We start from the raw sequence: 9,061 nt of genomic DNA, 5'->3' as shown, positions 1-9,061 counted from the left end.
TTTAATATTGAATTCTGGACTGCAAATAACTGATTTTCACAATGAAATGTTTCAAGGTGTTACGTGATTTGAGTAGAGGCGACACATGGGTAGTAATTAAGGTGGGAGAAGAAGCTCCACCTGAGGATACCCCGGCACATTATATGGCAACCAATGTAGGACTCCATACTATAGTGTGGCCGCAAAATTGGCATAAAGTTGCGGAGAAAGAGGGAGAATTGGATTTCCCTCGTAATGGGTCATTTCGGATGGAGGTGCTATACTAGCTGAGTTGAGTGATGTCTTCTCTGAAGCCTCCATATAGACCAACGCAATTTGAGGCATTAGTTGCAAGGATGAGCACAGCAATGGCAAAGAGAAGAGAAGTGTCACAGGAAAGAATGAAGAAAGCAATGAAGGCATATCAGGATGCTAGGTGGGATGCACAATTGAAGAGGTGGAGAGTAGACACCATAGAGGGAGAACGCTTCTATCCATTCAGGTTGCTAATAGGAAGGTCTGAAGGACAGAGTAAGACAGAAGAGGACAGTGATATAGATGATAGCTTTTTAGAGAGGCTGTAAGCAGAACAACCTCCACCTTATGATTCCAGGTTGGAGCCGGAGAGAACGCAGCAACCTGTGGAAGCTTTAGGGGTAGGTCGAACAGGTTCAGAAAAGCATACAACAGGAGTAAGAGGGAGAATGGCAGTTGGAATAAAAATTCCAGGGGATCTGGAGGGCCAGGATATGCAGGACCTGAGCACAATGGAAGTGCATGTGCCATGCAGTTACCAGACTCTCTTACAGTACCAGTTACAATTGGACCTGTGGTTTTGAACTGTAACACAAATGAGAGTGCAAGTGAAAGTCAACAGCAGACCAAAGAAAGGGAAGAAACTATGTCAGGAGGTACTCTTACAGCGGCTTACATTGGGCCAATGTGATTAGAATGAAATTGTGCGCATTGTGTAAAAGCTTAAATGGAAAATTTGACCAGGCAACACTATCGGTTGAAGCTTCAAATGCGGAGCTTAGAACAGCAGGAAGAGAAATATCCAGGCAAAATGATATGATATACCTGAGAAAGAAAGTGTCAGTCCATTATATGATGAATAGCTGGGAGATTGATACGTGGTACCCCTATTTGGATACACTACCTAATGCTGGATTAATAGCCGAAGTGCTCCGATGGGGAATAGGGATTAACTGTTGGGTATCTCATAGAAATAGAAAAGCAGAATTTGTACAACAGGATGGTAAATGCCGCTGTGGATTAGGTACCAAGTGCGACAAACTACATATTTTACTATGTTACACAAAACAGGGTTAGACCCACTAGAGTCAAAGGACCTGGGTAATTAAGTGGTACAAAGGGAAGGGGCCCCAGACAAAAAATAAGTGATTTTAATTTGATACAATTATTTCAAGAAACAAAATTACTAAATACAAAAGAGTTTATTTCAAAATTGAATATATTACCTTTCATTGGTTAAGATACATCACAATGTTTCAACAAGCTTTCTGTATATGTGCCCACATACACAACAGGGAGGGGAGGTGAAGTGAGGGAAAGTGTCAAGGATAAAGTAGGATGGGGGGGATAGTCAGAATCATTCGGTGACAAGTATTGATCACAATTTCAAAAACAATGTTCATGTGGTTCCTTGAACCAAGGGCCACAGCATAAGGCTCATATAGAGTCCTGAAACCAACTGATGTAGACAACCTAACTCGCCTTCAGCTGCTACAGTCTAGCTAGGGGTAGGAGTTGGTGATGGTTGTATGGTCTACGTTTCGACCCAAGATACGTGTAGGATGGTAGTCCTTACAAAGCGGGTCTTCTTCAGGACAAAATAGTTGTGGGTGGGCGACCTCCTAAAAGTAATTAAAAGAAATCAATTAGTACACACCAACCTTGTTGATAAATACAAGGAAGGCGGATTTTCCGAGATGGATCAGTTAAAAAACGTGTTGTCATATAGCCACAGAACATTAAACACGTGGCTCTGGTATTGTAAGGGATTGCATCCAGGGTAATTATAGTACAATATTGGCTCACCTATCGCACAGGACGAGAGGACCAGGATAGATTGAGGATAATGAATTCTCACGAAACTTGTAATTTGATCCTGCACAGAAATTACAAGAAAAGTCGTGATCAAATATTGGTCTGGCAGAAGGCCACACCTTTAATTATTCCGTTGTTGGGAAACTATTAGATGGCCCAAAAGGGCTCCACTCAACTCAAACTTAGCAAGACAACCAGTTCTAACCTATTTGTTCGCTACGTACGTATTTAGCCCCCCTAGTGCTCAAAAGGGGACATACCTTACGGGCGCTTGCGAGTTGTCTTGAAGCACGAATCAGTCATAAGCGGCAAGGACCTGATTATAGTCTTGCTGCACCCTATTGTAAAGTATACATTGAGTTAAGATCACCGGTTCCACAATAAAAAACATTATACTCTTACAGTACACCCAGCATAACAGCTTCTAATGAAGTATCCTAACACAAATTTAAGAGAGTGACAAACCTCACATGTGCTTCTATACAGTCGAGAAGCGCGTATATTCCATATATAATATGGACCTGATTGCCATTGCTCTATAACCAATAAGGAGAAATCTGTTAAATTGAATGGTCTCTATTTTTCAGTAAAACATAACACATTACCATTTTATTGACCCTACCTTGAACCTCAAAATTAACTCGTATTGTCCGATCGTGGGGCTGGGTAAAAACGCCTATGCAAGGGAGACAATACCAGGGAATTGGTTCCATTTTAAATACATTTTTGGGAACATTCATGAGTATCTCGTAATTAGTAAAAAACAAGCATACCTCTGAACACAAAGGGTTCCGGAGGCGTCTGGCCCAAGGGTGGATTTTATTGGCTCACGAAATCTCCTGCCTTTCAATAGGGGGGAGGGCATTAGGTATGCAAAAATTATTAAAACTCGTCCGCATATAGAATTTATGATTTCAGGATTGGGGCTTACCTTCACACAAGTGTTATGGCGGTAAAAGGAATCAAAGTTGACACTGTCACCTATTTCGGCAGTCGAGCGCAAGGGAATCTTCGTCAGACACCGGGGACCTCTACGGCTTACTATTAAGTTATGAAAGGAATGGAAGGTATCAGTATTATGTATTACCTGACAATATCAACAAATGCACATTGCCTCTTTAGATACTAGGTGTTTTATAAATTACTCATTCCATAGTGTATGGCTTTTTGCTACCATGTTTGGCAGGCCAGCCATATATTTCATACCATGGAGCAGAATATGATTGTGGTTAACTGTTTCATTTATGAGGAATAGTGTCGGTATATCTTATGCATCACATACGGCAATTATACCATATACGACGAACTGTATCCTATACCAATACATGACAATGGTTTGATTAAATATGGATGGTCGAACGAGTGTTAGAACAATTCACTCGTATGATGGGCCTGCTTTGAACCTAATAATAGCTCCATATGGAGAAAATACACTCTGATCCCCTATCTGTCCGTGTATTTAGAACAAGTGTTGGCCGTACTGTGCGTGCACCAATTAAATCCACCTCTGTAGAATGGGCTTCATGTGAGTAGAGAAGCCAGGTAGGATCGATTTACATATTTTATATATTTTTGTAAAATCCGCCTGGTGAACACATAAATCGGGCTTTGAAATCCTTTACATCTTTATGGATTCGCTTATGAACTTTTCAATTTTTATAATGGGTGGGCACTCAATTGTTAAACAATATCCCCGGCGAGCCGGCCAACAGTAGTCTTTCTACCACCTCTATTACGGCTCAGGTGTGAGGCCCCACCCTCTCCTTCCCACTAGGAAGTTTACTTGGCCACCGTTGTGAGGGCTAAGATTCGAGCGGTGTGTGACTAAACAAATCGACGTCTTTTCCAAGCGTTCGAGGTAAGCGCTCCCAGCTACAATCTGCCCCTTGCCCTAGGTTTCTAGTGGTAATGTGATGCTTTGGTTCCTAAACACACAATAACTCAATCGTTTTTTTCCGTTTCCTTTTGCAGAAGAGGTTCTGCTGGAATAATAAGCGCAACCATGCAGTCTGACAAAGCCCTCGAGGTAAGCCTGATGTTTCTTTAGAAGCGCGATTCCTGAAGGTTTTTGTCATCCAAATGGTCTGCAATACTGATACCTTCCATTCCTTTCATGACTTAATAGTAAGCCGTGGAGGTCCCCGGTGTCTGACGAAGATTCCCTTGTGCTCGACTGCCGAAATAGGTGACAGTGTCAACTTTGATTCATTTTACCGCCATAACACTTGTGTGAAGGTAAGCCCCAATCCTGAAATCATAAATTCTATATGCGGACGAGTTTTAATAATTTTTGCATACCTAATGCCCTCCCCCCTATTGAAAGGCAGGAGATTTCGTGAGCCAATAAAACCCACCCTTGGGCCAGACGCCTCCGGAACCCTTTGTGTTCAGAGGTATGCTTGTTTTTTACTAATTACGAGATACTCATGAATGTCCACAAAAATGTATTTAAAATGGAACAAATTCCCTGGTATTGTCTCCCTTGCATAGGCGCTTTTACCCAGCCCCACGATCGGACAATACGAGTTAATTTTGAGGTTCAAGGTAGGGTCAATAAAATGGTAATGTATTATGTTTTACTGAAAAATAGAGACCATTCAATTTAACAGATTTCTCCTTATTGGTTATAGAGCAATGGCAATCAGGTCCATATTATATATGGAATATACGCGCTTCTCGACTGTATAGAAGCACATGTGAGGTTTGTCACTCTCTTAAATTTGTGTTAGGATACTTCATTAGAAGCTGTTATGCTGGGTGTACTGTAAGAGTATAATGTTTTTATTGTGGAACCGGTGATCTTAACTCAATGTATACTTTACAATAGGGTGCAGCAAGACTATAATCAGGTCCTTGCCGCTTATGACTGATTCGTGCTTCAAGACAACTCGCAAGCGCCAGTAAGGTATGTCCCCTTTTGAGCACTAGGGGGTCTAAATACGTACGTAGCGAACAAATAGGTTAGAACTGGTTGTCTTGCTAAGTTTGAGTTGAGTGGAGCCCTTTTGGGCCATCTAATAGTTTCCCAACAACGGAATAATTAAAGGTGTGGCCTTCTGCCAGACCAATATTTGACCACGACTTTTCTTGTAATTTCTGTGCAGGATCAAATTACAAGTTTCGTGAGAATTCATTATCCTCAATCTATCCTGGTCCTCTCGTCCTGTGCGATAGGTGAGCCAATATTGTACTATAATTACCCTGGATGCATTCCCTTACAATACCAGAGCCACGTGTTTAATGTTCTGTGGCTATATGACAACACGTTTTTTAACTGATCCATCTCGGAAAATCCGCCTTCCTTGTATTTATCAAAAAGGTTGGTGTGTACTAATTGATTTTTTTGATTTACTTTTACGAGGTCGCCCACCCACAACTATTTTGTCCTGAAGAAGACCCGCTTTGTAAGGACTACCATCCTACATGTATCTTGGGTCGAAACGTAGACCATGTGAGAAGTTGGCCTGATATATGCTGCTCACTAGTTCTAGTGATCACCTTGTACCATGCCAAGCAACCCTTATGGTGCAGGTTGTAAAGTCAACCTTATAGACAAGCTATCCTAGGGGTAACATGGACTAAGCAGTCTTAGGCTAAACTCTGTAAAGGCATGTGAAGCAAGCTGTTTTACCATACACAATCCCCTTGAATACCAAATGAAAGGACACCACACAGATATATATTGAAAATATATATAGATTTTTTCTACAAATATCCCCTATACTCTTTATGAGCACAGAAGCAAATGCGTTAAAACAAAACACAGTTTAAATATACAAAGTTGCACAATTATGGATGAGCCCTAGGGGCCACCTAAACCATATACAAAAATAGTGGTATAAGAACCACTATGGGGAAAGTGAAGAGGCCTAGGGCCTGGGGAATCGCTGGAGCTGATCGGGACTAGCAGTGAAGAAGTCGGGAAAGGCCCACGGGACTCGGGTGCAGTGCGGAAAGCGCACGCAATACCAATGCAATGTCAATGGTGCGTAAAAGTTACAAAGTTAGTTATTAAGGAACCTTCCGAGTGACCTAGAAGGATGAAACTTTAGACACAGACACTAGAGGTGTGTACCAGTGTGGGAACACCGGCGGAGCTGAGTTACCTCACCCACAGGAAGCGGGTGCATAGGGTCGAAGTAGTGTCGGGTTTCGTCACGCAGGTCGATGGTGCTTGGAGCTGAAGATGCTGCAGGCGGCTCGATGTGAAGAGTTCCGGTGGATCCAAGGGTGGATCTGAAGAGGTGAAGACCTGAAAGCAGAGGGGACAATGTTCAAAGTCACTAGCCAGTGACTACCGTGGAACCAGGACGGAACCAGGCGATGTCGGGTGCAAACAGGTGATGTCGTGAAGATTGTCTCTGCAGCCACGTGAACACGAAGAGGTCAAGGACGTCCAGGAGTCGGTCACGAGCTGTCCCACGTAGGCTCTCGCTGATGGCGGTGTCGGCAACTTGATTGGAGCAAACAGGCCTTGGCTAAAGCAAGCCACGCAGGAAGTGATTCAAGCTTCTCACTCGGACCAGCAAGGTCAGAGCGGCTGCTCCTTTTCAGGGGAGCAAGGGCCAGTCTGGAGCAACCAGACCAGCGGTGTAGTTTGTCGTTTTCGTCGCCAAGATGGCCGCTAGCCATGTGGCAAGTGGCCGGGATGGCGCGTCGAGTGGCACGGTGCAAAAGGGCCCCACGCAGATCGTGGAGATGCTGGGGGGCTGATCTTCGGTGCAAGGGCTGCTCGAGGTTGGGGCTTCTCAAACCCCAAAGCACAGCGTCGAGGGTGCCTCAGGTGCTGCGCAGTCAGCTTCTCGGGGGTCTTTCAAGAGGTCCGGTCCCACGTCTCTCGGTGCCTCCACGGGTCCCTTCTTTGCAGGGACTGTGGATCGGGCTGTGAGAAGTCTGGGAGTCTGGGTCTTGTCAGGCTATGGGCTCGGGCTCCGGCGGGAGGCGGCGGCAAAGCAGACGTCGTGTTGCTGGTTGGTGCCTGTGTTCACAGGGTGGTCACTCCTTGGCCACAAGGGAGATTCTCTTCCGTCTTCTGAGCAGCAGAATGTCGAAGTCCAGTCTTCTTCTGTATTTCAAGTTGATTCAGCATGATCTGAAGTCTCAGGACACAGCTCCCACTCTTATTCGAATCTGGGGGGCCGGATCACCTACTAGGTCCCTCCTCTGGGTGGAACCAGGAAGGGGGGTGGTTACGCCCCGTTTCCTTTGTCCAGTTTCGCGCCAGGACTGGGGCTGGAAGGCCCCAGCACCGGTTTGAACTGGCCTATGCACAGGGACACCTTGTGTGCCCCAGGCATGTCTGATTCTATTCAGCCCTGTCCTACCCAATACACAAAATCCTGTCTGGGGTGGTGCTAGCACCTCCCAAGGCAGGAAACCCTTTGTCCAAGCTGCCCTCGCTGGAAGGACTCCCAGCAGCAGGAGGTCAGACTTGTGTCTGCGGTGGCAGCATCCATCTTGTGATGCTGAGGCTGTGTTTAACTTTAACCGGGGTTCAGGTTAGGTACATGTCGTGTCCCTCTAGAAGGGTGGAATGCTACCCCCGTCGCCAGAACTGGCGAGGGGGTAGTATTCCAATTCGTATGACACCTTACTCGACATGTTTTGATAAAGCCAAACCCAAGATAGCATTTAACCGCGAGGTTCATAATGCACTTAAGAGTATATGGTATGGCAGTATCATGAAACAGCTAAAGGACATGGTTCCGAAAGCTGCAGACAGGCTCAGCTCATGCCAGAGCACTATCTCACACATTTCCAAGCACTCTGCCTCCAGGATTGATGAGGCCTTCCATAGGAGTGACTGATAGGAACATATGTGTCCATTTTAGGTTAGGTATAGGCATACTACACCTAAGTAAGGGGTGGTTACACCGACTTACCCCAGCTGAGTGATCAGCCAGTTGTGTCAAATATGGAGGCCAGGCCAGGGGTGGCATAATACATGCTGCAGCCCCTGGTAGGCCTTGGAAGCACCTATGCCCTGGGTACCTGGGTACACTGTTACAGGGGCCAATAAGGTGAACCAGTTCCAATGTCGTTATGCACCTAAAGTACATGGAGTCCATTTTAAGGAGAGAGCAATTAGCCTGGGGCCCTGAATAGCAGGATCCCAGGCCAACTATGTCAAAAACCAGCTAAACACCAGGCAAAAAGTTTGGGGGTAACCATAGTCAGATATCCACCTTCCTACATAACCCCCCCCCCCCTCAAACGAAAGGAGATAAGGCTATCCTTGACCAGGTAACCCTATATTGCCTAAGTGGCCATATAAGGAAGTACCAGCTCTGGCTTGGTTACCCCCTGTCTCATGGTCCACTAAGCAATCCCTCACCCTGAGGGTATCTGAGGGTCTCCACCATAGGGAATCTCTACCTGTGGTGGGTCTTTACAAAGTTAAAGGCTGGTGTTGGGATGGAGTACCGAAGTGAGATTCCTCTGTAGGCTCAGCTTCCTCCAATCACTCTCCACCATGTGTGCCTTTCTTTCTTTGACTGAGTTGCACTGTGCTCTCAGGGTCAACCTCTGGCTACCTAAAGCTGGAGGCTGGGTCCCTCTTGTTGGTTTACTGGAGGGACAGTTCAGGTTTGGGCCCTTGGGGTCCCAGGTTTGGCTGTGCCCAACAGAATCCATCTGTGGGAGGTCCCTAACTACTTTTAAGGGGGCTCCCTCAGGAGTTTTTAAAGTTTTCACCTCACTAGGGCTACTAGTTTCGGTGCCCCTAATCTGTTGATGGGGGTGCTTTATTTGACAGGGGGCCCTTTGGGGCTCACTGTCCTTCTTGTCCTCTGCAGCCCTGGGCTGAGTAAGGCAAGGTAGAGAGGGGCAGGATACCTGCTCCAGACTGGGTCCCACCTGAGAAGGGTCCACTGACATCAGAGGCTCTGTCAGGCTAGGCCTGACTACCTCTGGGGCAGTTCCTTCATCAGGGGTAAGATCAGTTCCCAGAGGAGGCTGATCCTTTCCTAAAGTCTGGTGGGAGGGAGATTTCTCTTCCTCCTCAATGCTCTCT

At 45.8% G+C, this 9,061-nt stretch overlaps 1 long non-coding RNA gene across 1 annotated transcript; it reads right to left on the bottom strand.

Moving 5' to 3' along the window:
• Positions 1–1,535: 1,535 nt before the first annotated feature.
• Positions 1,536–2,388, bottom strand: LOC144773617 (uncharacterized). Its single transcript, XR_013600033.1, has 3 exons — positions 2,310–2,388; positions 2,041–2,110; positions 1,536–1,856 (listed from the first exon to the last, which is right to left on the bottom strand). It is a non-coding gene; the product is annotated as an uncharacterized LOC144773617 (long non-coding RNA).
• Positions 2,389–9,061: the final 6,673 nt, after the last annotated feature.

This window comes from Lissotriton helveticus, chromosome 1_1 (assembly GCF_964261635.1).
Source record: "Lissotriton helveticus chromosome 1_1, aLisHel1.1, whole genome shotgun sequence".
Lineage (NCBI taxonomy): Eukaryota > Metazoa > Chordata > Amphibia > Caudata > Salamandridae > Lissotriton > Lissotriton helveticus.
The sequence above is the reverse complement of the archived record's forward strand: the minus strand, read 5'-3'. Positions and strand labels throughout refer to the sequence as shown.